The sequence below is a fragment of the Rhinopithecus roxellana genome, chromosome 2, assembly GCF_007565055.1.
Source record: "Rhinopithecus roxellana isolate Shanxi Qingling chromosome 2, ASM756505v1, whole genome shotgun sequence".
NCBI lineage: Eukaryota > Metazoa > Chordata > Mammalia > Primates > Cercopithecidae > Rhinopithecus > Rhinopithecus roxellana.
This window is the reverse complement of record NC_044550.1, coordinates 48,180,639-48,204,614: the sequence shown is the minus strand read 5'-3', so window position 1 is coordinate 48,204,614 and position 23,976 is coordinate 48,180,639. Positions and strand designations below refer to the sequence as shown.

Here is a 23,976-nt window from a genome sequence, read left to right as displayed (position 1 = left end):
TTAATGATTAAATCAGCATTGTAATGCTGTGTTCAGGATAACAAGATTGCACTGATTTGGGGAAAGCGTACACATGCTCAGCCTGTGCTTGAAATAAATAAACAAATCCACCTCATTCGGAAAGCCGTGAAGGAGGGAATTCCTTCATATTTATATTTTGCCCCTTTCACATCTCTCCCTCCAACTCTGCACACACAATTTAGTGCCTTCTTGCATATAGTAATTGATCAGTGTTGATTGAGGGGATCATATTAACATTTTGAAGCAGTTTTAAACAAAACTCATTTGACATTCAGAAAGAATTATCACTGATTAGTTTTTATTTAAACTATTAACTACTCAAAAAATATATATATATATATTTTTTGAGATGGAGTCTCACTCTGTTGCCCAGGCTGGAGTGCAGTGGTGCAACCTCAGTTCACTGCGACCTCCACCTCCCAGGTTCAAGCGATTCTCCTGCCTCAGCCTCCCAAGTAGCTGGGATTCACCAGGTTGACCAGGCTGGTCTTGAACCCCTGACCTCAGGTGATCCCCCTGCCTCGGCCTCCCAAAGTACTGGAATTACAGGCATGAGCCTCTGTGCCACACCAAAAACATATTAAATGTTTTTAAATATTACTACTACCCCTTGTAGTAACATTCTAGCAATTACAGAATTGTTTTTATTGTTACTTTTATCATAATTTCTATTAATTAATTAATTAATTAATTATTATTTTTTGAGACAAAGTTTTGCTCCTGTTACCCTGGCTGGAGTATAGTGCCATGATCTTGGCTCACTGCAACCTCTGCCTCCCAGGTTCAAGTGATTCCCCTGCCTCAGCCTCCCAAGTAGCTGGGACTACAGGCACATGCCACCACACCTGGCTAATTTTTGTATTTTTAGTAGAGACAGGGTTTCACCATGTTGGTCAGACTGGTCCCGAATTCCAGACCCCAGGTGATCCATCTGCCTCGGCCTCCCAAAGTGCTGGGATTACAGGTGTGAGCTACCATGCCCAGCCATAATTTCTATTTATGATAGAATTATTTTCCCCCTTCTTGCTACTGCATTTGACTAGTCTAAAAAATAAAAACATTATAGGAAATGTAGACTCAGACTTATTTAACTAATATTTATAATGCCACAGAATAGATGATGGTGCCTGCAATTGTGGACCATCCCAAATGTTCTCCCACTTCTCCCCCTTTCTGGTTCACTTAGGAAATGATTCAGTTCCTGGTCATCACTGTGGGGCTGTTAAACTTGGTTTACTCTCTCCCCTCACCAAAGGGAAGACAGTTGACCCTGACTGCTGCAGTCCACATTCTGCTAGAGCCTGGGGAAAGCTGTTATCATTTGTCTTTAGGTTTATTCATAATGTTGGGTTACACATACGTTTTACATTTTTATGTAGTTAAATGTCTTGTCCTTTATGGATTCTGGCCTTGATTGTACTTAGAAAGGTCTTTCCTCCTCCAAGATTGTGAAAATAATGTCATGTGTTCTTTGCTGGCACTTGTACGATTTCATTTTTGCATTTAAATCAGAACTTGTAAGCTGGTGGACTGTGGGACAGATCTGGTCAACATATGGGTTTTAGTTGGCCTGTCACAGAATTCTGAAAGAAATTATCTGCCAATGTTTTTTACATAACAATCTTCTATCTTCTCATGAAAAATTTAAGATTTAGCAACCCTGGGCTTGCATTGCCATGTAGAAGTGTTCAGACAGAATTGAATAGCTTCAGCTCTTTTAATCAGAACACAGGCTTTCTAATTCAGAACTTCCCGAGTGGTGTGCCATCAAATGCTTTTCAGGTGTGCCACGATATTGATCCCCCCCCCCCCCCCGCCGCAAGCCTAAAGGTCAGCCAGAGCTCCTATCTAATTTCCCCTGCAGACATCTGCTTTGTCCGTTTGCCCCAGAGACTTGATGTAAAAAAAAAAAAAAAAAAAAGTTGAGAAAGCACTGACACTTTTCAATTCGTTATAGTCCTCTGCACAGCCAGATTCACACATTTAGTTAGCTGCTTGACCCTCTTAACTTGCAACCTATTTTACATCTTTGACTTTTTAATATTTTGATCCATATGTAGTTAACTTGAATATATATTGTATATTTCATATTAATAGGAAAAGGTAAAGATGGGGGATGTTAGGGAACCTTTTTTTTCTTTTTCTTTGTCCTTTTTTTTTTTTTTTTTTGAGATGGAGTCTCGCTGTCACCAGGCTGGAGTGCAGTGGCATGATCTTGGCTCACTGTAACCTCCACCTCCCAGGTTCAAGCAATTCTCCTGCCTCAGCCTCCTGAGTAGCTGGGACTGCAGGCACACACAACCATGCCCAGCTAATTTTTGTATTTTTTAGTAGAGACGGGGTTTCACCACGTTGGCCAGGATGGTCTTGATATCTTAACCTCACCATCTGCCTGCCTTGGCCTCCCAAAGTGTTAGGATTACAGGTGTGGGCCACTGCGCCTGGCTAGGAACCATTTTTTTTTTTTTTTAAGCAAAAAGCTAGACAATTGTTTCATTGATATTTATTAAATCCCCTATCTTTTCCCCACAGATATGAATGCTAGGTCTACATTTTATCACAGGTTTGGGGCTGTTGCTGGGCTGTCTTTTGCTCCGTTGATGTGTCTTTTGGCAACTGTGGCATATTGTTTCACTGTGTCTTTATATGTCTTAATATTGAGGCAGATTCTTTGTAATTCTCATTTTTAGAATTTTAATAGCTATTCATTTTAATACTTCTCAATATAGTCTGAAGTGATTAATCATTTTCTAGAAAAATTATGATTGGCATTTTGATTGGAATCCCTTTGAATTCATCAGTTAGAGTTGACTACTGTAGGCTATTAAAACGTCTTCCTATAAGAATGTAGATATCAGACTGGTGAGAATTTAAGGAGCTGAAGAAATTTTAAATTTTAATTGTAAGATTTTCGTGGAGGTCTGATTTTTCAAAAAGGTTGAGTTATTGATGTTGGTTCGTGTGTTATTTCTGGTAGATGAATCAATTATAGTGGGTAAAAGTATTATCACTGACATGATTAAAAAGATATTTTAGCTTAAAACCTAGATGACGGGTTGATAGGTACAGCAAGCCACCACGGCATGTGTATACAACCTGCATGTTCTGCACATGTATGTAACAAACCTGCATGTTCTGCACATGTATCCCAGAACTTAAAGTAAAAAAAATACATATATATATATATTTTGTTTGTTTTTGAGATGGAGTCTCACTCTGTCTCCCAGGCTGGAGTGCAGTGGTGCGATCTTGGCCCCTCCACCTCCCAGGTTCAAGCTTTTCTCCTGCCTCAGCCTCCTGAGTAGCTGGGACTACAGGCACCCACCACCACACCTGGCTAATTATTGTATTTTTTTTTTTTTTTTAACATATCGCCCAGGCTGGTCTTGAATTCCTGACCTTGTGATCTGTAAACTACCCGCCCACTTCCCACCTCCCAAAGTCCTGGGATTACAGGCATGAGCCACAGCGCCCGGCCTAAAAAAAGATACTTTATATTCTATTACTTATTTTTTTTGGTTTTGCTAATTATTAAGTTTGATTGGGTAACTGTCCCTTATAACATTCTAGCAATTATAGAGTGTTTTTATTATTTGTTACTTTTATCATAATTTCTGGCTCCTCACCTCCTCAATATACTCCTTTTAATTTTAGTACCTAGTACAAGTGATAAGCTTGGGGATATCCTTTAAAAAGTTCTGTTTTTAATACACACCAGTAGCTCACTTGTTTAAATGTTTAATCATGATAGGTATTTAATCTTTTAGTTTCCCAGAAAAAAAAAACATTAAATTCATGTGGAACTGGTCCAGGACTAGGACATATTTGCAAAGGAAAGAGATGTATATTGAGTACACAGCTCTAATCATTCAAACTAAATTGAAGTCTGAGCGTGAACCCTTACTTTGCTCAGGGCTATCAAAAGTCGTAAGCATGGACAGAATATTAATGTAATGTGTAAAGACAATATTTGTTGTAAGTTCTTAGAAACAATAAGCTTATTCTGTGACTTCCAGATTTATCAGCACTTGACACTGTTGAATTTGAGCTCACTTACATATTTCTTCACCTTCCTTCCCTCCCCTTTTTAATAGTTCTTTCTAAAAATTGTTACTGGAGTCTAACAGACTGAGAAAGGCAGACATTATTAGTACAGTTTAGTGCATTTCCTTTTCTTTTTTTTTTTTTAAGATGGAGTTTTGCTGTTGTCGCCGAGGCTGGAATGCAATGGCATGATCTCGGCTCGCTGGGTCCTCCGCCTCCTGGGTTCGAGCGATTCTCCTGCCTCAGCCTCCCGAGTAGCTGGCACACCACCATGCCCAGCTAATTTTTGTACATTTTTAGTAGAGACGGGGTTTCACCATGTTGGCCAGGCTAGTCTCAAACTCCTGACTTCAGGTAATCTACCTGCCTTGGCCTCTCAAAGTGCTGGGATTATAGGCGTGAGGCACCGTGCCCAGCCTGGTTTAGTGCATTTTCATAAAGTGAACACACTTGTGTAACAGATCAAGACCAGCTTTCTAGAACTCCCCTCCTGTCCCCTTTCAGCTACTACCTCCCTTAAAAGTCACCACTGTTCTGACTTCTAACACCCTGCATTTGTTTTGTCTGCTTTTCAATTTTATTTAAATATAATCACATAGTATATACTCCTTTATTTTACAAAGTTTCCATTCATTTTGATATTTGAAACACTGTGAGGTTTAGGGGTCAATCTACATGACTTTTGGCTCCCCAAAAGCTTAACTACGAATTAGCCTACAGTTGACTGGAAACCTTACAAATAACATAAACAGCTGATTAACACATATTTTGTATATGTATTAAGTACTGTATTCTTACAATAAAGTAAGCTAGAGAAAAGAGAATGTTATTAAAATCATGGCTAGGTATGGTGGCTCATGCCTGTAATCCCAGCACTTTGAGAGGTTGAGGTGGGCAGACTGCTTGAGTCGAGGTATTCATTTGAGACCATCCTGGGCAACATGGTTAAACCCTGTCTCTGCAAAAAATACAAAAATTAGCCACCTGTAGTCCCACCTACTGATGGGTTGGGGTGGGGTAAAGGCTTGAGGTGGGAGGATTGCTTGAGCCTGGGAGGTCAAGGCTGTGGTGAGCCGAGATTATACCACTGCACTCCAGCCTAGGTGACAGAACAAGACCTGTCTCAAAAAAATCATGAGATAAAATGTATTTACTGTTCATTAAGTGGAAGTGGATCATCATAAAGGTCTTCATTCTCATCCTCTTCATGCTGAGTGTAAGAAGAAAGTCTTAATGTCTATGAGGCAGAAGAAAATCCACATGTCAATGGACTTGCGCAGTTCAAGCCCATGCTGTATTTTATTTCTTCTGTTCAATATATTTAAATATCTTTATCATATATTTTATATTAGGATATTACTTTCCCATCAACTTCATGGTCTAAGATGATAATGTAATTATCTTTACTCTTTGTTCCAGCTCCTCACTGTCACCTACCCTCCAGCTAGTCTGTTTTGGTTTTATCCAGATTGATAGCATATTTTATTTTATGATTATTTGTGCCCTTGCAAGCTTTGTCTTTAAAATGACAATAAAAGGGGAAAAACCAATAAGCATTATTTACATTATTTTGATTGAGAAGGAAAGTGGTGTCTAGGATTTTATTTCTCCTCCAACATCAGCCCCAATACCACTTGAACAGAAGGTTCATATTCATCAGGACTAATGAACTATCATTAACTGAATAAATTGTTCAAATTAATGCCAAATTTTAAATTGCTTTGTCTCTGAATAGTGCTTTTGCTTTGATTGGACTTTCTAATTTCTTTTTCCTTATTGAAGGAGAAAATGTGCCTTTTTGCCATTTCACTAACGTGTTCCCCTTCTTACTGTTTTGTATCAGCTGCTTGAAATGTCTCATTTTCTCTTTGGAATCTTGAAACTAAAATTAAATTTTACAAAGTGTATGCTAAATCACATTCTTCTGAAATTGGGCGCAGGTAATTGAAGCCAGAGAGTAAAGTTGGGATATATTCTGGGAAATTTTTTACTTGAGGACAGGGGAAAACGTGTTAAGGTAAGCCATAAGAATGAAAGAAATGTCATTTCAGGCTATACCACCAAATGAGTGGGACATAATTTTATTGTCTTCTGCCATTCAGAGTGGGTACTGAAGTGTTTTAGGAGATTTGCTGAGATGCTTTTCAGTTTTTGGGAAGATTTGAGGGATTGGATTTTGTGAACTTTGAATCATATAGGATGGAATACTGTAGCCCTGGAAGCTCTCCTTTTCGAGTTTGAAATAATGTTTAACTCTCCTAATTGAGAAGAGTTTTCAAATATTGAGGAAGCTACAAGGTGTTAAACAGATTAACACCTATTATATGGACAGATCTTCTTTGTGCAAGTAAATCAAGGACCAAACTTCTAGATGCTTACTAGAGAGATTAATGGCTGTACGCCATGTTTTCCTGAAATAGTGATTGGCCTGGGCATTGTAAATAGTGCACACCTGGAATTGTGAAATGGGGAAATAAGGTTTTCTGCATTTTCAGGTGAAGTAGTTTCTGGCCTGATTTATAAGTGCAAGAATATTTCTTATACAAAACACCTTGTTTTCCTTCACTTTAGAAAATGATTGCTAACTGATAAGTATGTGTCATTGTCATATGTAGTTTAAGATGAGTCTCTCAGTTTGATGGGTTTAGAAGAGTTTAGATTCAGACTTATCTGAGAAGTGAGGAAATATTTTTTGGAATTAGTTATTTCCCAAAAGGAAAGTTAAATTTTGCATATAAGGAAACACTGCTACATAGTATTTACTCTTCTACAAGTGACACAGTCATGTTGAAAAACAACGGAAGTAACTTTATTGAGGTATAATTTACATGCTATTTTAAGTATACAATTTAATTTTTAGTAACTTTACTGAGTTGGGCAACCATTACTACAATCCAGCTTTAGAACATTTCCATCTAGATGGAACAACCTGTTTACAGTTAATCCCATTTTCATTCCCATCCCCAGGTAACAATTAATCCTCAATAATTTTGCCTATTCTGGACATTTTATATAAGTACAATCGAACAATATATGAGTTTTTGTGACTGGCTTCTAAGGATAAAGTTTTCAAGATTCATCTATATTGTAGCATGTATCAGTTTTTTAGTCCTTTTTATTGCTAAATAATATTCCATTGCACAGATGTGCCATCTTTGTACTATTTGTCAGTTAATGGACATTTAGGTAGTATCCACTTTTTTGTTTTTATGAACAGTGTTCCGCATATGTTTTTATTTCTTTTGGGCAGATGTTTAGGAGAGGAATTGCTTGCCTCTAAGGTAGGTTTCTGTTTGGAGTCATCTTTATTCTAAGCTCACAAGCCATTGTGCCCAGGGGTCAGTTTTATTTGCATGTACTTTTTCTCTCTGTCTTTAGCCCTGAACTCCCTACTAAGGCTGAGAGTTGGAGGAGAATGAGTTAATGTTAATAATTATTTTGTACCTTCAGTATAATGGACACTAGTCCAGGCATTTGGCATTGTATCATTTTAGGTGATAAACTTGGTCCAGGTGGTAGATAAGATGAACACTGAGTTGAATTGCTGGGGATAACATTGTCTTTGTAGGGATACTAATTTTATACTGTCTTGATGTGGGAAAGAATCATTTTTTCTTTCTGGAGGCCTTCCATTGTAACAGTACTTTTCTTCTGAAGCCATAGTAGTCAGAAGAAGAGTCAGTCTTCTTTAGGAAGAAGAGAATTTCAGTTCCGGTTTCTCCTGTTTTGCAAAAGCTGGGGAACCATTATTTCAAAATCTGAGTCATGTTTTCCATGCTCTGTAAGGTGTTCATATTAGTAGCCTAATTTTACTGGAGAAAGCAAAGGCTTGCAGAGACCTTCATAGCTGAGTATGTGAATCAGACTATGGGGAATGCTGGGGCAACTAGGTCATTTTTGGTTGGAATTTTTTTTTCCTTATTTCTTGAGACAAAATCTCACTCTGTCGCCCAGGCTGGAGTGCAGTGGTGCGATCTCCGCTCACTGCAACCTCTGCCTCCCAGGTTCAAGCAATTCTTCTGCCTCAGCCTCCCAAGTATCTGGGTCTACAGGTGCATGCCACCACACCTGGCTAATTTTTTATTTTTAGTAGGGACAGGGTTTCACCATGTTGGCCAGGCTGGTCTCAAACTCCTGACCTCAGGTGATCCTCCCACCTCAGCCCCACAAGGTGCTGGGATTACAGGCCTGATCCCGCTAAGCTACCATGCCCAGCCCTGAGCCACCGCGCCTAGCCCAATTTTGCCATACTTAAAGAAACAAAAAACAAAAAAAACTGTCCTTTTTACTTTTTTTCTTTGCTGAACTATTTTAGAGCAAATTCCACTTCACTTCTGCATACTTTATGTGCATCTCTAAAAATATATGGATATTTCCCTACATTAATATATACCAGTCTCACACCTAATAAAATTAACATCTTGGATTCATCTAATACCTAGTCTATCTCTGAACTTTTTTCTTTTTCTTTTTTTTCGTTTTTGAGACGAAGTTTCACTCTTGTTGCCCAAGCTGGAGTGTGATGGTGCAATCTGGGCTCACTACAACTTCTACCTCCTGGGTTCAAGTGATTCTTCTGCCTCAGCCTCCCGAGTAGCTGGGATTATAGGCGCACATCACCACGCCTTGCTAATTTTTTTGTGTTTTTAGTAGAAACGGGGTTTCATCATGTTAGCCAGTTGGTCTCAAACTCTGACCTCAAGTGATCTGCCCACCCCAGCCTCCCAAAGTACTGGGATTACAGGTGTGAATCAACATGCCTGGCCCCAAACTTTCTAGATTGTTTTAAAATGTCTTTTGGAATTGTTTTTGGCCGGGTGTGGTGGCTCATGCCTGTAATTCCAGCATTTTGGGAGGCCAAGGCGAGTAAATCACCTGAGGGTCAGGAGTTCGAGACCAGCCCGGCCTACATGGTGAAATCTCATCTCTACTAAAAATAAAAAAAATTAACCAAGTGTGGTGGCATGTGCCTGTAGTCCCAGCTACTCGGGAGGCTGAGGCAGCAGAATCGCTTGAACCCAGGAGGCAGAGATTGCAGTGAGCCGAGATTGTACCATTGCACTGCAGCCTAGGCGACAGAGTAAGACTCTATCTCAAAAAAATAAATAAATAAAATAAATAATAAATAATAAAATTATCTTCATCCTGATTCAAGGAAACCAAAGTTCACATATTGCATTAGGTTTTTGTCTCTTGAGTCTTAATCTAGAGCAGCATTTACTCTATTTACTTGTGGGGTGGGAGCATTTACTAGTTAAGGAAACAGTTGAATGTATGTCCTACTTTGTGGATTTGTTTGTTTCCTATTAATGTGTTTAACTTGTTTCAATATACCAGTAGTTCTTAACGGAGGACAGTTTTGTTTCCCTCTCTTCATGGGGACATTTGACAATGTCTAGAGAGATTTTTAGTCATCACAATCTAGTGAGTAGAGGCCAGGGATGCTATTAAACATCTACAATGCACAGAATGGCCCCCACCACAAATAATTTTCTGGTTTCTAATGTCAATAGTGCTGAGATTGAGAAATTGTCAACCTATCCCATGTATTTCCTGAAGAATGAAGTTAGCACTAAAAGCTTGGTAAGATTCAAGGTAACTCTTTTTGCTTAAAATAGTTTAATTGCCCAGGAGTGCCAGTATTCTGTTTTGATCTGGGTGTTGGTTACAAGAGTATATCATTCTGTGAAAATTTATATGTGACCTCTGCACTTTAAGAAATGTGTGTTATTTTTAATTTTTAAAGTTTACATTAAAAAAAGAAACCTCTTTAGTTGTATTGGGTCCCTTCTTCTTTTTGTCTACTACTTCACACTTCTTAAATAGTTCAATAAATCTTTAAAGCCTCATTCCCTTTTAAAGATCCTTAATAGTCATTTTTTTTTTCCCCAATGTGAGAGACTGGTAGAGATGGGGGAAAAAATGGGTGCCTTTTGAACCCATTGTTGGGATGGCTGAGTGTCTGTTAGGGAAGTCAGAGTGTTGGTACTTTCCTTGCTCTGGAGAAAATTGCAGAGTTGCCCTGAGGGAGGGACACCTAAATGATAAGTAATGTTAGGCCCCTTGGGTTTTCTGTGAAAGCTTAAAGGAGAAAGTCATTCCAGATGGGATGGTTTGAAAGCAGAGATTGGCTTTCATGAGCTGTGGAATTTGGGAAAGGGGCATTCTGGGCCGAAAGAACCAGGGAAGGTAAGGAATGCATTAGGGGTGTGCTGGGAACCTTTTATTGAGCGATGTCTTAAAGCCAGCTTCTCTCCTCTGTCTCTGATAAATAATTGGAAGGAAAGGCAATGAATTTTTTTCTGACAGTTGGTTCTTACTGGGGGCCAGGGCCTCGTTTGCAAATGAAAGGACTGCTGTTGGAGTAGTTGAAATCACAATGGGCCCTGACTCTTTTCACATCAAAGTGTAAAAGAATCTCCAGGGGTGATAAATGGGGGCTGCTGGACTCATTACTTGTAAACAAAGCTGAGGGATGACCTCTACATTTTTTTTAATTAAAGGAAAACAGGGTTTCCTAGTGGTGAGCATGGGCCTGCTCTCCGTTTGAATTTTGACTGTTCACACTGGAAAAGATCTTTGTTAAGGTTACAAGGGAGCTGCCACTGGTTCCTGGGATTTACTCCAAATCTCAAACACTACCGGAAAAATGCTGTACCTAGGACGGCCCTGCAGGTATCCTGCGTGTGTTGAGAATTGAAGTGCAGTGGGTTCTGCTGTGTTATTGTTACAGTAAAGTGGAACAGGGCGGAATTTCTGAGTGCTGCTCCTCTCAGGAGACTGAGGGCTCCTTTACTCCTGTTCCCACCCAACATCAGCAGGAAAACTCCTTTATTCCTGTGCAGTGTAGAAAAAGGTTCGTTTTTAAGTAAATTCTTAGCTCTTTGTAAAAGAAGTCCAAAGGCAGTGGTTTTAGTTTAAAGATAGTATTTCTTTTTATTTGTGTAGTTACAAGGCTTTGAATATGATCAAAACCTTTAACCAAAACTAAAGTATGTGCATACTTTATGGTGTTGAAAGCAACACTATTAAAAATAGTACAACATTTTATGGGATTAAGATAGCAAATTGCTGCCTAAATTCAGCCTGCAGTTAAGGCCCACCTTCAGTAAACTCTCCTTGTGTAGTCAGCTCCTCACCAAGCTTATCTCTTGCTGTTTTTCCACTTGGCTCCTCTGTTGCGGTCAGTCCAAGCCCTAACCGGATTTTAAACAACTAGAGGTCAGAGACTGCCCTTTGTAACCTGAGTGGAACTGGTAAGGCATTGGGCACCCAAGAATTCTAATGTATTTACTGACTTTCCACATGTTTAGTAATCACCTTCTGAGCCTATCTTCCAAGCAAGTTGTAAGACTGAGAAAGGAGCAGAGGTCACAGCTGGCAAGGAGCACAGCATCCCTGGATGGTTGTCAGAGAGAAGCTGTCCTCCAGCTGAAATGTTTCCAACTACACTTAAAAGTATTGAAGGCCTTCCATTCCCCTTTGATATCAGAATGGTGAGAATGTGGGAGACACCACAAATTAACCCTGCCTTCATGAGTACAGATACCCACGACAGTATTTAATTCAATAAGTGCAGTGACCAGACGAGACCTGTGCTAAGTACTTGAAAGGCACGCTTTCAGTCTCATAACTCCCTATGAGGTTCTGTTGTACAGATGAAAAAGGGAAAAGAAAGGATAACGGACTCATCAGTGGCTAGCTTCCTTCCATCACCGGACCCTCAAGTCCCTGTTCCATTTTGTCTTTGTAGAAGCTGGTGGCAGGGATATGATTTCTGAGCTCTGGTTTAAAACTCTGAGTCTTGGGCCACAGATCTCTAGCTGACTCTTCTTTTTTGACATGAATGAGATAAAAAGTTGTTCCTGGGAGATAGTTTCAGCATGGCTACAGTAGTCAGAGAAATGTGCATCTTTTCCAGTGAAGGAACAAAGCTGATTTCTTTGCACTGGGGCATAGTGGGGGTGTGAGAAGGGGAGGCTGGGTGATGGGATAGGGGTCACTAGTGAGCCATATGGCAGGAAAAAGATGAAAAGATTAGTTACCAAAAAAGAAAAAAAAAAAATTAAGGAATGGAGGTGGTTCCCATCCTAAATTAGAATCTCCCCAGTTTACCTCTCAGAGCTCTTTTCATCGCCGCGGTGAGATGATGTGTGCTCTCTGAGAGCACTTTGTGGTCTGTTACAGCATTGCACAGATGTCAGGTGGCTGCCCTGTTAATAAATCAACCTCTCAACGGTTAGAAGTTGTAGCAGTTCTCGTTTTAGATTATCTTTCAACATCCGGCAGAGGCTTACTGTCCCCCGCAGAGCACTTGGTTAAACGAGATATGAAATTGTCCTTTAATTTAAGAATGGAGGTTTAATTTTCCAGTATGACAGAGTATTTAATAAATGAGAGTGGAGACTATATTTTATTTGTCTAAAAGATATATTTTTAAAAAATGTGTTCCTCAGTAGCTTGTAAAGGACAAAGGGAGTTGAGAGCAAAGGGAATGCACGAGGTGAGATAGGAGGATATTTGGAACAGTTATTGTTTCATTGTTTTTTTGTTTGTTTGTTTTTCTGTCTCATGTCCTCAACCTGCAGTAGTGACTCTGGTGAGTAGAACACTTCTTACAGGCTCACTGGGACCCAGCCACTAAATTTTCACCTGGAGAGACAGCCTAATTAAGATAGAGTTTGCTTTGAAATCAGTTATATCTGAGTTTGAGTTGTATCCCCATGAGACAGGTAATGCTGGGCAATTTTCTTAACCTCTCTAAACTCTAGTTTTCTCATTTGTAAAATAAGGATCATAATGAGGACTAAATATATACATTCATTTAAAGCCCACAGAGTGCTTGGTACTCAATTGACATTTAATAAATATTAATTTTCTTCCCTTTCTGTTGACTTGCCTTTGATAATTTCAGCACTTAGGGTGTGGAGAATTTGAACTTCATGATATTCATAGAACACCTGAGGTTTAAAAGTTTGGGTTTCATTGGGCAGTATAGGGAAAGCAGCCTTCCCGTGCTCTGAGACCCAACTCTGAAGCACTGTCTGGGACCAGCGCCTGGCACTGTATGTGAACTGTGTAATCACATGTTCCTGCCAACTGTGAGTTCAGGTGATGATGAGTCTGATTTTTGTTACTCTGGAACTTATATTAAGAGTTTGGGTAATTTGAAATGGTAGGTGACGCTATGAATTCATTTCTCAGTAAAATTCTCATTTCGTATTTCTTACTAAAATATTACTTTAAGATATAGTTTAGGGTACACATGAAGATAACTATAGGCCACACGCAGTGGCTTATGCCTGTAAAACTCAGCGCTTTGGGAAGCTGAGGGGGGGGTGGGTAGATCACTTGAGGCCAGGAGTTCGAGACCAGCCTGGGCAACATGGTGAAACATCATCTCTACAGGAAATAGAAAAATTAGCCAGGCATGCTGGCACACACCTGTAATCCCAGGTACTTAAGAAGCTGAGGCATGAGAATTGCTCGCACCTGGGAGATGGAGGTTACAGGGAGCCGAGATCGCACTACTGCACCCCAGCCTGGGTGACAGAGTAAGACTCTGTCTCAAAAAAAAAAAAAAAAAAAAAAAGATAACTATGTGTAAAGAAACTAGATATTCATTTAATAATACTTTTTACCCTTTTAGGTTAAGTAAATAGAAATCATATATTTCCTTCAGGTTAGTTTGATTTTAAATGAAAGTTCTCTGTTCTTAAGATAATCCAATATTCATTCATTCATCAAAGACTTTGTGGAGAGCCTTTGATGTCAAAAGTGTCAACTAGGAACTAGGGAGAGGGGATGGGAAGAAAAACTGGTATCATGGGGGAAGGAAGGAGCTGGGGTGGAGGTAGATTAGTCCACGGGGAGTTCACATTAGAGCTTGCGTTCAGGTTACTATGTGCAGGTATTACCATCTACTTTTGTTCATGTAATGCCTTAAACTTTTTAAAAAGCTTATTCCTAGTCCAGTATTGCACTTTAACCTTATAAAGATCTTATAGGGTAGGTCAGGCAGGTATTTCTATTTGAAGTTTAAAGGGATTAAGTGATTTGCCCATGATCCCAGGGTTAATAATGAAACTGTTTCTCAACCTGGAGTGAGTTTTCTCTCCCTTTTCCAGCTCCTCAGTCTATTGATATCCTAGTCATCCTTTAACGTTCAGCTGAAATACTACCTTTTCTTTTTTTTTGAGACATTGTCTCACTCTGTTGTCCAGGCTGGAGTGCAGCATTGCACAATCACGGCTCACTACAGCCTCAGTCTCCTGGGCTCAAGTGATCTTCCCACCTTGGCCTCCCAAATGCTGTGATTACAGGTGTGAGCCACCATGACTAGACTGTTTTTTTTTTTTTTTTTAATTTAATTTTTTTGTAGACCTGGGATCTCACCATGTTGCCCAAGCTGGTCCTGAACTCCTGGCCTCAAGCAGTCCTCCTGCCTCACCCTCCCAAAGTGCTGGGATTACAGGCATGAACCACCGTGCCTGGGTTGTTGTTGTTGTTGTTGTTTTTTTTTTTTTTTTGAGACTGAGTCTCGCTCTGTCACCAGGCTAGAGTGCAGTGGTGCGATCTTGGCTCACTGCAGTCTCTGCCTCCCGGGTTCAAGCCATTCTCCTGCCTCAGCCTCCTGAGTATCTGGGATTACAGGTGCACACTACCATACCCAGCTGATTTTCTTTATTTTTAGTAGAGATGGGGTTTCACCATGTTGGCCAGGATGTTCTCAATCTCCTGACCTCATGATCTGCCTGCCTTGGCCTCCCAAAGTGCTGAGATTATAGGTGTGAGCCACTGCACCCAGCCGCTTGTGTTGTTCTATACATCTTTATTGTTATTCCTCTATCATAGCTTAATATTTTTAAATATTAAATTTCTGTTCGGATTATTGTATGGTTTCTCTCTCCTGATTAGACACGGACTAATAAAACCTTTAGTAATTATTTTCCTCCATATCATATATCCATCTGAGTTGTAAATGTCTTTTATACCAAAGACCTATTTAATCCTTCAGCAATATCTCTGTGTTTTGCAAATAACCAGCAATTAATGAGTGACATGAGTTTGCCACTGTTGGAGTTATTGTTGCTGTCATAGAGAGATGGAGGAGTGCTGATGTGGAGGGTGGTTATAATGGGTATTTATTTGCCCTTTCTTAGAAAAACAACCCAAAGTTCTTACTCTGTTACTAATGGGTTAACTTAGTGTTGCTGTGAAAAAGTCTGTAACTGTTAAGACAATTACTCGTTGTTGACTCAACTGTTGAAAACTACATTTTAAGGCATCTATATAAAGTCTTCAGAATTATGTAAACAGTGATTTATTGCTACCTATTTGTCTTCATTGACCTTTTAAAAACAAATTGCTTGAAAGTACAGGCAAGCCTTAGAGCCAGTGGTGCCTACAAGTTACCTGTATTTCACTTTTCAGGCTAATTTGTCAATATCTTCTCACAGTAGTGTTTTTGTCTGTTTTAACCAGGCTGTTTGATTTGGGTTAATATTCAGTTTCTACATACACTTGCTAAGCCTTTTCTCTTATCCACCTAATAGCAAAAGAGAAGTGAAGGGTATAGCCCATAGAGGGAATTCCCCCTCTTCATTTTGCATTCTAAGTCTGTGTCTAGGAGAGCATTGTAGCCAGAAAAAAACTCAGGAATATTGTCTGTATTTTGAAGATATTTGCTCCAAGATGGCTCACAGAAAAAAAAAAATTGATAGTATCATTATTAGGCTAATGGGTATTTTTGACTCCCTAAGAGTTACTTGGCTCAATCAGTCTGCTGGTTGAGGCTTTTGGATTTGCTGATTGTAACTCATGGGTATTTGCATATGCCTTCCCTTCTCCGAAGGCCTTTCTCCTGCATCAGTGCTTGTCATTGCTCAATTCATTGCACCCCTGTCCCTCACACCCACTCACATGACCTTCTCATACTAATGCCTTTTCACACTTCAGCAGGGTTTCTCCTTAATGAAGACGAGGTGCATAAAACTTCCTAGTTCAGAAAATTGGAGGGTAATGATATGTATGAAATAAAGTATTTTTAGTTTCTTTTTAAGAGAACTAGAGCTGACATCCATTGATTCAGGGATTGAATGTGGTTTTTGGTGTGCTGTATTCTCCCCACTTCCCCAGGGTGATAGTTTCGTTTCGTTTCGTCTCGTCTCGTCTCGTCTCGTCTCGTCTCGTCTCGTCTCGTCTCGTCTCGTCTCGTCTCGTCTCGTCTCGTCTCGTCTCTTCTCTTCTCTTCTCTTCTCTTCTCTTCTCTTCTCTTCTCTTCTCTTCTTTCTTTCTTTCTTTCTTTCTTTCTTTCTTTCTTTCTTTCTTTCTTTCTTTCTTTCTTTCTAAGTTCTGGGATGCGTGCAAGGTGGTAGTTTCTACAGTAAGATAATGACTTGATAATCTGAGAAATATGCATCTTACACACATACCCACACCCTAAATGGAGGTACTACGGTATATTTTGCACTTCAGCAAATGCTCAGCACCTACTGTGTGCAGAGTGATATATTGAATTTTGTGCTTGATACAGTCAATCCTTCCTCTACTCTGATTTCTGAGACACATCCTGGCTCGTCTGCCTTGCGATTCTGATGAGGCCCTCTCAATTCCTCACCAAACTTCCTTTTATCTTGCTTGATAAAAGTTGGCATTCCTCAAATCTCTGTCCCTGACTTGCTTTCTTTTTATACTATAGATTTTCTCTGTATAATCTTTCATAGTGGCTTCACCATCCCCCAATGGGTGATTCCAATATCTGCATTTTCAAACCAGGAAAGCACTGTAGCTCCCCAAAAAGCAGAAATATTGTGTATATTTTGAAGATATTTGCTCCAAGAGATGGCTCACAGGAAAAAAATCATAGTATCATTACTAGGCTAATGGGCATTTTTGACTCCTTAAGAATTATATGGTTCAGTCAGTCTGCTGGTTTAACCTTTAGGATTTGTTGATTGTAGTGCATGGACATCTTCCTCTACTTCTCTAGATTTAAGCCATTATCTCCCATTCTAATTTAATCACTCCTCCTCTTCTGTTCCATAATAATTAAGAGAAACTTTGTTATACGAGGAAGTTTCCCATACATTCATTTTGCTTCTCTAGTTAAAAACTTCCAGAGCACCGTATCGCCTACATTTTAGAGTTTGATTCCCTTAGTGTGGCATTCAGTCCCTTTATCCCCTGGGCCTCAGCTTGTTTTTCAAGTCTCATGTCCCATCACTACTGTCCTTCTCTCAACCTTGGTGCATTGCTTTAGAGAAGATCTCTCAATTCCATATACAGGCTTTTGTCATTCAAGTACTGTGCCTTGGCATATACTATTCCTTCCTCCCATCCCTGCTTCATCAGTCCATTCTTTGATCTGTGAGTGCTATCAGGGAAATACAGGGTTTTACAGGAACATATAGGAGTAATACCTCAGTGTAGATTTGAGGACTAATCAGAGAAGACTTCTTAGAAGAGGCAGTTAAGCAGAACATTGATGTATGTTTACAGTTGAAAAAGTTGGGTGGAGGAATGGATAAAAGAGAGATGTGTGTTCCAGATAGAGGAACGATACTTGTGAAGACTTGGGCAAAAAGAAAAAACAACAGAAGCAAACCATAGCATCGTTTTGAGGGACTGAATGAAGTTCACTGTAGCTGGAGCAGAGAGCACCAGGTCAGGAAGTGAGCTGGTGAGCCATGCTAAGAAATTTGACCATATATTTAGGGTAATGGGAAGCCATCAAACTATTTTAAATATGTTAGTGGTTTAATATGACTTTTAAAAGGTCACTTGTCAAATGGAGAATGGAGTTTAGTGGGACATAGGCAGGAGCAGAAGCAAAGCAACCCATTGTGGAGATATGAAGTAAGTAGTGCATGGGAGACCTGGAGAGAATCCAGTGGGCTCTGGATGATTTTTTTTTGTAAACAGTGAGAAAAGATAGGTAGGTTGGATGCATGAAAGAGGAGACTCAAGAACAATTCTTTTTTATTTTTTATTTTATTTTATTTTATTATACTTTAAGTTCTAGGGTACGTGTGCATAACGTGCAGGTTTGTTACATATGTATACTTGTGCCATGTTGGTGTGCTGCACCCCTCAACTCGTCAGCACCCATCAATTCATCATTTATATCAGGTATAACTCCCAATGCAATCCCTCCCCCCTCCCCCCTCCCCATGATAGGCCCCGATGTGTGATGTTCCCCTTCCTGAGTCCAAGTGATCTCATTGTTCAGTTCCCACCTATGACTGAGAACATGCGGTGTTTGGTTTTCTGTTCTTGTGATAGTTTGCTAAGAATGATGGTTTCCAGCTGCATCCATGTCCCTACAAAGGATGCAAACTCATCCTTTTTTATGGCTGCATAGTATTCCATGGTGTATATGTGCCACATTTTCTTAATCCAACCTGTCACTGATGAACATTTGGGTTGATTCCAAGTCTTTGCTATTGTGAATAGTGCCGCAATAAACATACGTGTGCATGTGTCTTTATAGCAGCATGATTTATAATCCTTTGGGTATATACCCAGTAGTGGGATGGCTGGGTCATATGGTACATCTAGTTCTAGATCCTTGAGGAATTGCCATACTGTTTTCCATAATGGTTGAACTAGTTTACAATCCCACCAACAGTGTAAAAGTGATCCTATTTCTCCACATCCTCTCCAACACCTGTTGTTTCCTGACTTTTGAATGATTGCCATTCTAACTGGTGTGAGGTGGTATCTCATTGTGGTTTTGATTTGCATTTCTCTGATGGCGAGTAATGATGAACATTTTTTCATGTGTCTGTTGGCTGTATGAATGTCTTTCAAGAACAATTCTTAATCATTGGTTTTGTCACTGGGAGATGCTGTCATCAAGATGGGAAAGACTGAGGGTGGTACAAGTTCCTTTTTGAGTAGTCCAGGTTTGAAATGCCTGTGAAAATCCTGGCAAGTGGAGATGTTAAGTGGGTAATTGGTTCTCTAAGTCTAGAGTTCATTGGGGAAGGTCTGGGCTTAACACACAATTTATTCAGTAGAAAATGAATCACAATTGTGCATGAGATTTCCCAACAGTTGAGAGTGCTCAGGAACTTGAACTACGTAGCAACTTAGTGGGACCTAAGTAGCAGAGAAGGCTTAAGGTGGTTGAGATGGAGCTGATAAAGAAGCTGACAAAACCCAGGAGAGTACTGGGAGCCAAGGGAGGAGCAAGTGGGGAGGAGAGGTTCAGAACATAAAATGCTGTTAAACTATGGATTCAGTCACCTCTTCCGTGAAACCTCCTCTCTCACCCTCAGGCAGTAGTGGTCCCCCATTTCTCAAAGATACAACCTTTTATTATGGCATTTAAACTGTTTTTGTTTTTATATTCCTCACAAGATTCTGTCATTGGACAGCTGATTATGAGCTAGCAGATACAGTAGAAATTCAATCAATTAATACATTAAATAATTTATAGAAGAATGATTATTGGCCTTTGCCATCAAGAAATGGTTATGTCTTCTTAGTGATTTGCCTGTTTGTTGTCTCCCTGGATTAAGGATGTATTTTTGAAAATATATTGACATTCCTTCATAGATGTTTGTACAGTTTTCAGTACTCACAATGGCAGAAGTATGATATTTCGACTGTGCCCTATTCTTATGCTGGGCAAAGACCTCAAGAACAAAACTCCTGTGACCTTAATAGGGGTCTTACACTGAGGGAGTATGGGAAATAGCAACTCTTGTAAAAATAAGCTGGTCAGTGGGTGGTAGGTAAGCTGAGGGAAAAAGATTTATGAGCAACATCCTGTTCTGGGATCACTGCTGGGGACGGAAGAGGGGGAGAAACTGCTATATAAATCACGAAGGCAGCTCAGGAAATAAAGTCTGCCATTGGAGGGTCTCAGGGGGACCCTTTATGGATATCTTTTGCATAACACATGGGCGAAGGAGAATCAATAGGTGTCACTCTTCTTAAGCCCATGTGGGGGTTGGTGCTGGGTTGGGATCATTCATCTTTCATAAGGGAAAAAAGGAGCAGAAGATGACAGAGTAAGATGGCATGGTGGGCCCCAGAGTCATCTCTAGTTTTGTAGTTGCTGGCTGGATTGTGAAGGAAAAAGGAGAGAGAATGGGCCATTTTGCAGGAGCAGAAGATTGTCTTCATTGGTCTTAGGTCTCACGTGGTAGCCTCTCCACAGAGTGCTTCCTTGTTCCTCCAGGTATCTGCATCAGCTTCTGCTCAGTTCAGGATGTGTAGGTGACATCCTGTCTTGACCAGAGGGGGCATTTGGCTTGAGATTTTTTTTATTTTCAAATGAAAGACAGTTGATTCCAGGCACGGTGGCTCACACCTGTAATCCCAGCACTTTGGGAGGCCGAGGCAGATGGATCGCGTGGTCAGGAGATCAAGACCATCCTGGCTAACATGGTGAAACCTCGTGTCTACTAAAAATACAAAAAATTTGCTGAGTGTGGTGGCACGTGCTTGTAGTCCCAGCTACTCGGGAGGCTGAGGCAGAAGAATTGCTTGAACCCAGGAGGCAGAGGTTGCAGTGAGCTGAGATTGAGCCACTGCACTTCAGCCTGGGCAACATAGTGAGCTTCCGTCTCAAAAAAATAAAAAATAAAAAAAATAAAAAGAGAATTGAATCAGTTTATCAATAGGGTGTTAGATTCTATGTTATGATGTACCTACAAAATGGAAATGAAATCGTTGTTAAAAAAGGGTGAGATAGTTATATGTGCATCAAGATTGCATGATATAGTATACAAATTACAGAATAGAATCAAAGATATCTTATTTTTATGGGTAGGAAGCTAGAGCTGTATCTACCTAGATAAACACATGCATAGGTCAGGTCTGAAAGGAGATGCACCAACTCTAGCAACATTAATCTTCTGGGGGAATATAATTATTTAGTTTTTTTAATAGGATAACTTTAAAAAACATATACATGGAAGGGTAATGTTTGTTGTTTGTTCTTTTCCCATAATGTGCATGTATCAGTTTTATAGTTTAAGATATTAAAGTGGGCCAGGCATGGTGGCTCACACTTGTAATCCCAGCACTTTGGGAAGCTAAGGCAGCAGGATTGCTTGAGGTGAGGAGTTCCAGACCAGCCTGGGTAACATGGCAAGAACTCGACTCAACAACAACAACAACAAAGATACTGAAGTGGAAACACTTCCTAGAATGTTATTTGAAGAAAATGAAGGAATGAACCCCCATCCCGCTGCCCCCTTCAGAAGATAAAAATGTCACTCTTTTACTTAAGGGTACATATTTTCATTTTTAGGTAAAAATATCTGGAGTGCTTCTTGCATTCTAGGTATTGTTCTATGTAGGGAGGATGCGGTAGCAAAACAAGACAAGGAGATCCTGCTTTCCTGGAGTTTCCATCCTAGTGTGTATGGGTAAACATGTGTTATAGGTGAAAAATAAACATGAGTCATATCAGCGTTATAAAGCAGGTTTGGTGAGGGTAAAGAGTGTCAGCTGGATGAGGGAAAAGTGTTCTGTTTTATATCCAGTCATCAGGAAAGGTGCTGCTGCTAAGGTTATGTTTGAGCAGAGACCGGAGGAAGTTTGCCAGACAGAACTGGAGCCAGGAGTGGAGGGAATTTTGCAGTTGAGGGGGAGCTTGTGCATAAACCCTGAGGCAGTGTGTGCTTTGTATTTTTGTGGAAGAGCAAGGTCGCCAGTGAGGCTGGAGCAGAATGATGAGGAGGACAGTGTTTGGGATGAGGTTTGGGAGCTGGAAGGAGGCCAGATTGCGGAGGGCCTTGTAGGTTATTGGAAAGTTGTTGGACTGAGAGAGAAAGCCATTCGAGGGTTCCACCAGAGAAGTAGCACTCTTCAAATGCCCTTTAACAGGATCACTTGGGAAGCTTTATGGAGTTTACACTGCAGTGAGCATGGGAAAAGCAGGTAGAGGAAACTGTCCTTGCAGTGGATGGGGATTATCTTTCCCTCTCATTTCACTAATGGAGAAAGTCAAATGTTTGGCACAGGAACATAAGACATTGCAAGTAGGGACCAGGTCTTGAGTTTTCCCAGTGGTCACTTCAGTGCTCTATTTTTCAGAGGAAGCTATCTGGGAATTTCTGTTTTCTTGCATGCATTATAACATGTTATTTTTAATAGCTAGGTCTCTGATCAGTTATTGTGACTATTGCCCATGATGCTGTATAGTATGTCCAGGGATTCTGGCCTCAGTCGTCTTCTTGCATGAAGATGATACCTCTGATTTATGATATTTTCTAGAATTCTGGGTCAGAGTATGAGTTAGTGTCACTTTTTCCATAACAAGGTGGGAATGCATCCACACATTTGGTTCTTGTGTTGCCAGCAGGCATTAAGCAATAGTTTAGCTTACCTTGGAACCAGCTGTTCCTTGCAGATGCACTGATATTAAGGGTACACTTGTCTATTATAAGGCTGGTAAATTAGAGTTTGCTTTATTGAAGGTCTGCTGTGTGCAAAGCACTGTGCTGCATTCTTTTAGAGCTATAAGATAAATATCAACACTATATCTCTAAGGAGCTTGTAGTCTGTTGGACACCATGGGCAAAAACACTAATGTTAGAGTTGCAAGATGATGTGGAAGTACAAAGGAGATAGAGATGAATTATGAGTGGACAGTATGGGAAAGTCTTCATGAATGAGACAGCAAGTATTTCAACTGGGTGTTAAAGTTTGAAGGGGCGCTAGGTAGATTGGCTCATGCCTATTATCCCAGCACTTTGGGAGGCTAAGACTGGAGGACCACTTGAGCCCAGGAATTCAAGACCAGCCTGGGCAACAAAGTGAGACTCCGTCCCTTCAAAAAATTTAAAAAATTAGCGGGGAATGGTGGCACGTGCCTGTAGACCTAGCTATATGGGAGGTTGAAGTGGGAGAATCACTTGAGCCCAGGAGGTCGAGGCTGCTGTGAGCTGTGATTGCACTGCACTCTAACCTGGGCAGAGCCAGAGCTTGTCTCAAAAAAAAAAAAAAAAAAAAAAAAAGTTTGAAGAGTAGAAAAGCAGGCATTTCATGCTTAAGGGAGAGCCAGAGAAGTGACGTGGAAGGAAAATGGGTCTGTTACATTTCCTTCCATTACCAGAATGGTTTGTTATAGCTGAGGTTAAAGTATTTTTAAGAGAAAAGAAAGTGGAAGGTGGTGGTAAAGAAAGATGGAAAAGTAGGTGGGGCCATTCCATCTAAACCTGAACTGTCTTCTATGTTAGTCATTGGCATATGTGACTTCTGAGCACTTAAAATGTGGCTGGTTAGAGTAGAGATGTCTTGTCTTGGTATAATACATACAGATTTTGAAGACTGGGGGAAAATGTGAAATATCTCAACAACTTTAATTACAAGTTAAAATGAAGACAGTTTTGGGTTATAAATTTAATGTTATTTATATTTATTTTATTTTAATTTATCTTGAGACAGAGTCTCGCTGTATTGCCCAGGCTGGAGTGCTATGGTGTGATCTCAGCTCACTGTAACCTCTGCCTCCTGGGTTCAAGTGATTCTCCTGCCTCAGCCTCTCAGGTAGCTGGGATTAGAGACGTGCACTACCACACCCAGCTAATTTTTTTGAATTTTTAGTAGCGACAGGATTTCGCTATGTTGGCCAGGCTGGTCTCAAACTCCTGGCCTCAAGTGATCTGCCCGCCTCTGCCTCCCAAAGTGGTGGGATTACAGGCCTGAGTCAGCACACCTGGCCTAATATTATTTAGATTTATTCCACTGCTTTCTTATTTTACCTTTTTAGTATGGCTACTTGCAAATTTAAAAGTACATTAGTAACCCCCATTATATTTCTGTTGGTTATAGCTGATCTAGGTTAGGGCTAGTAGCCCTAGAAGAGGGATTGAAAGCAGGGTGAACAAGAAAAAAAGGAAAGGGAGAGAAGAAACTGAGAAAGGAGAATCTCTGGGATTTGTAGGAGTT

At 40.2% G+C, this 23,976-nt stretch overlaps 1 protein-coding gene across 4 annotated transcripts in view; it reads left to right on the top strand.

Annotated features, from left to right (window-relative positions):
• The window catches only part of AFF1 (AF4/FMR2 family member 1), a 211,342-nt gene that overhangs the window by 14,528 nt on the left and 172,838 nt on the right, over positions 1 to 23,976 (top strand). The gene's annotated exons all lie outside the window — the stretch shown is intronic.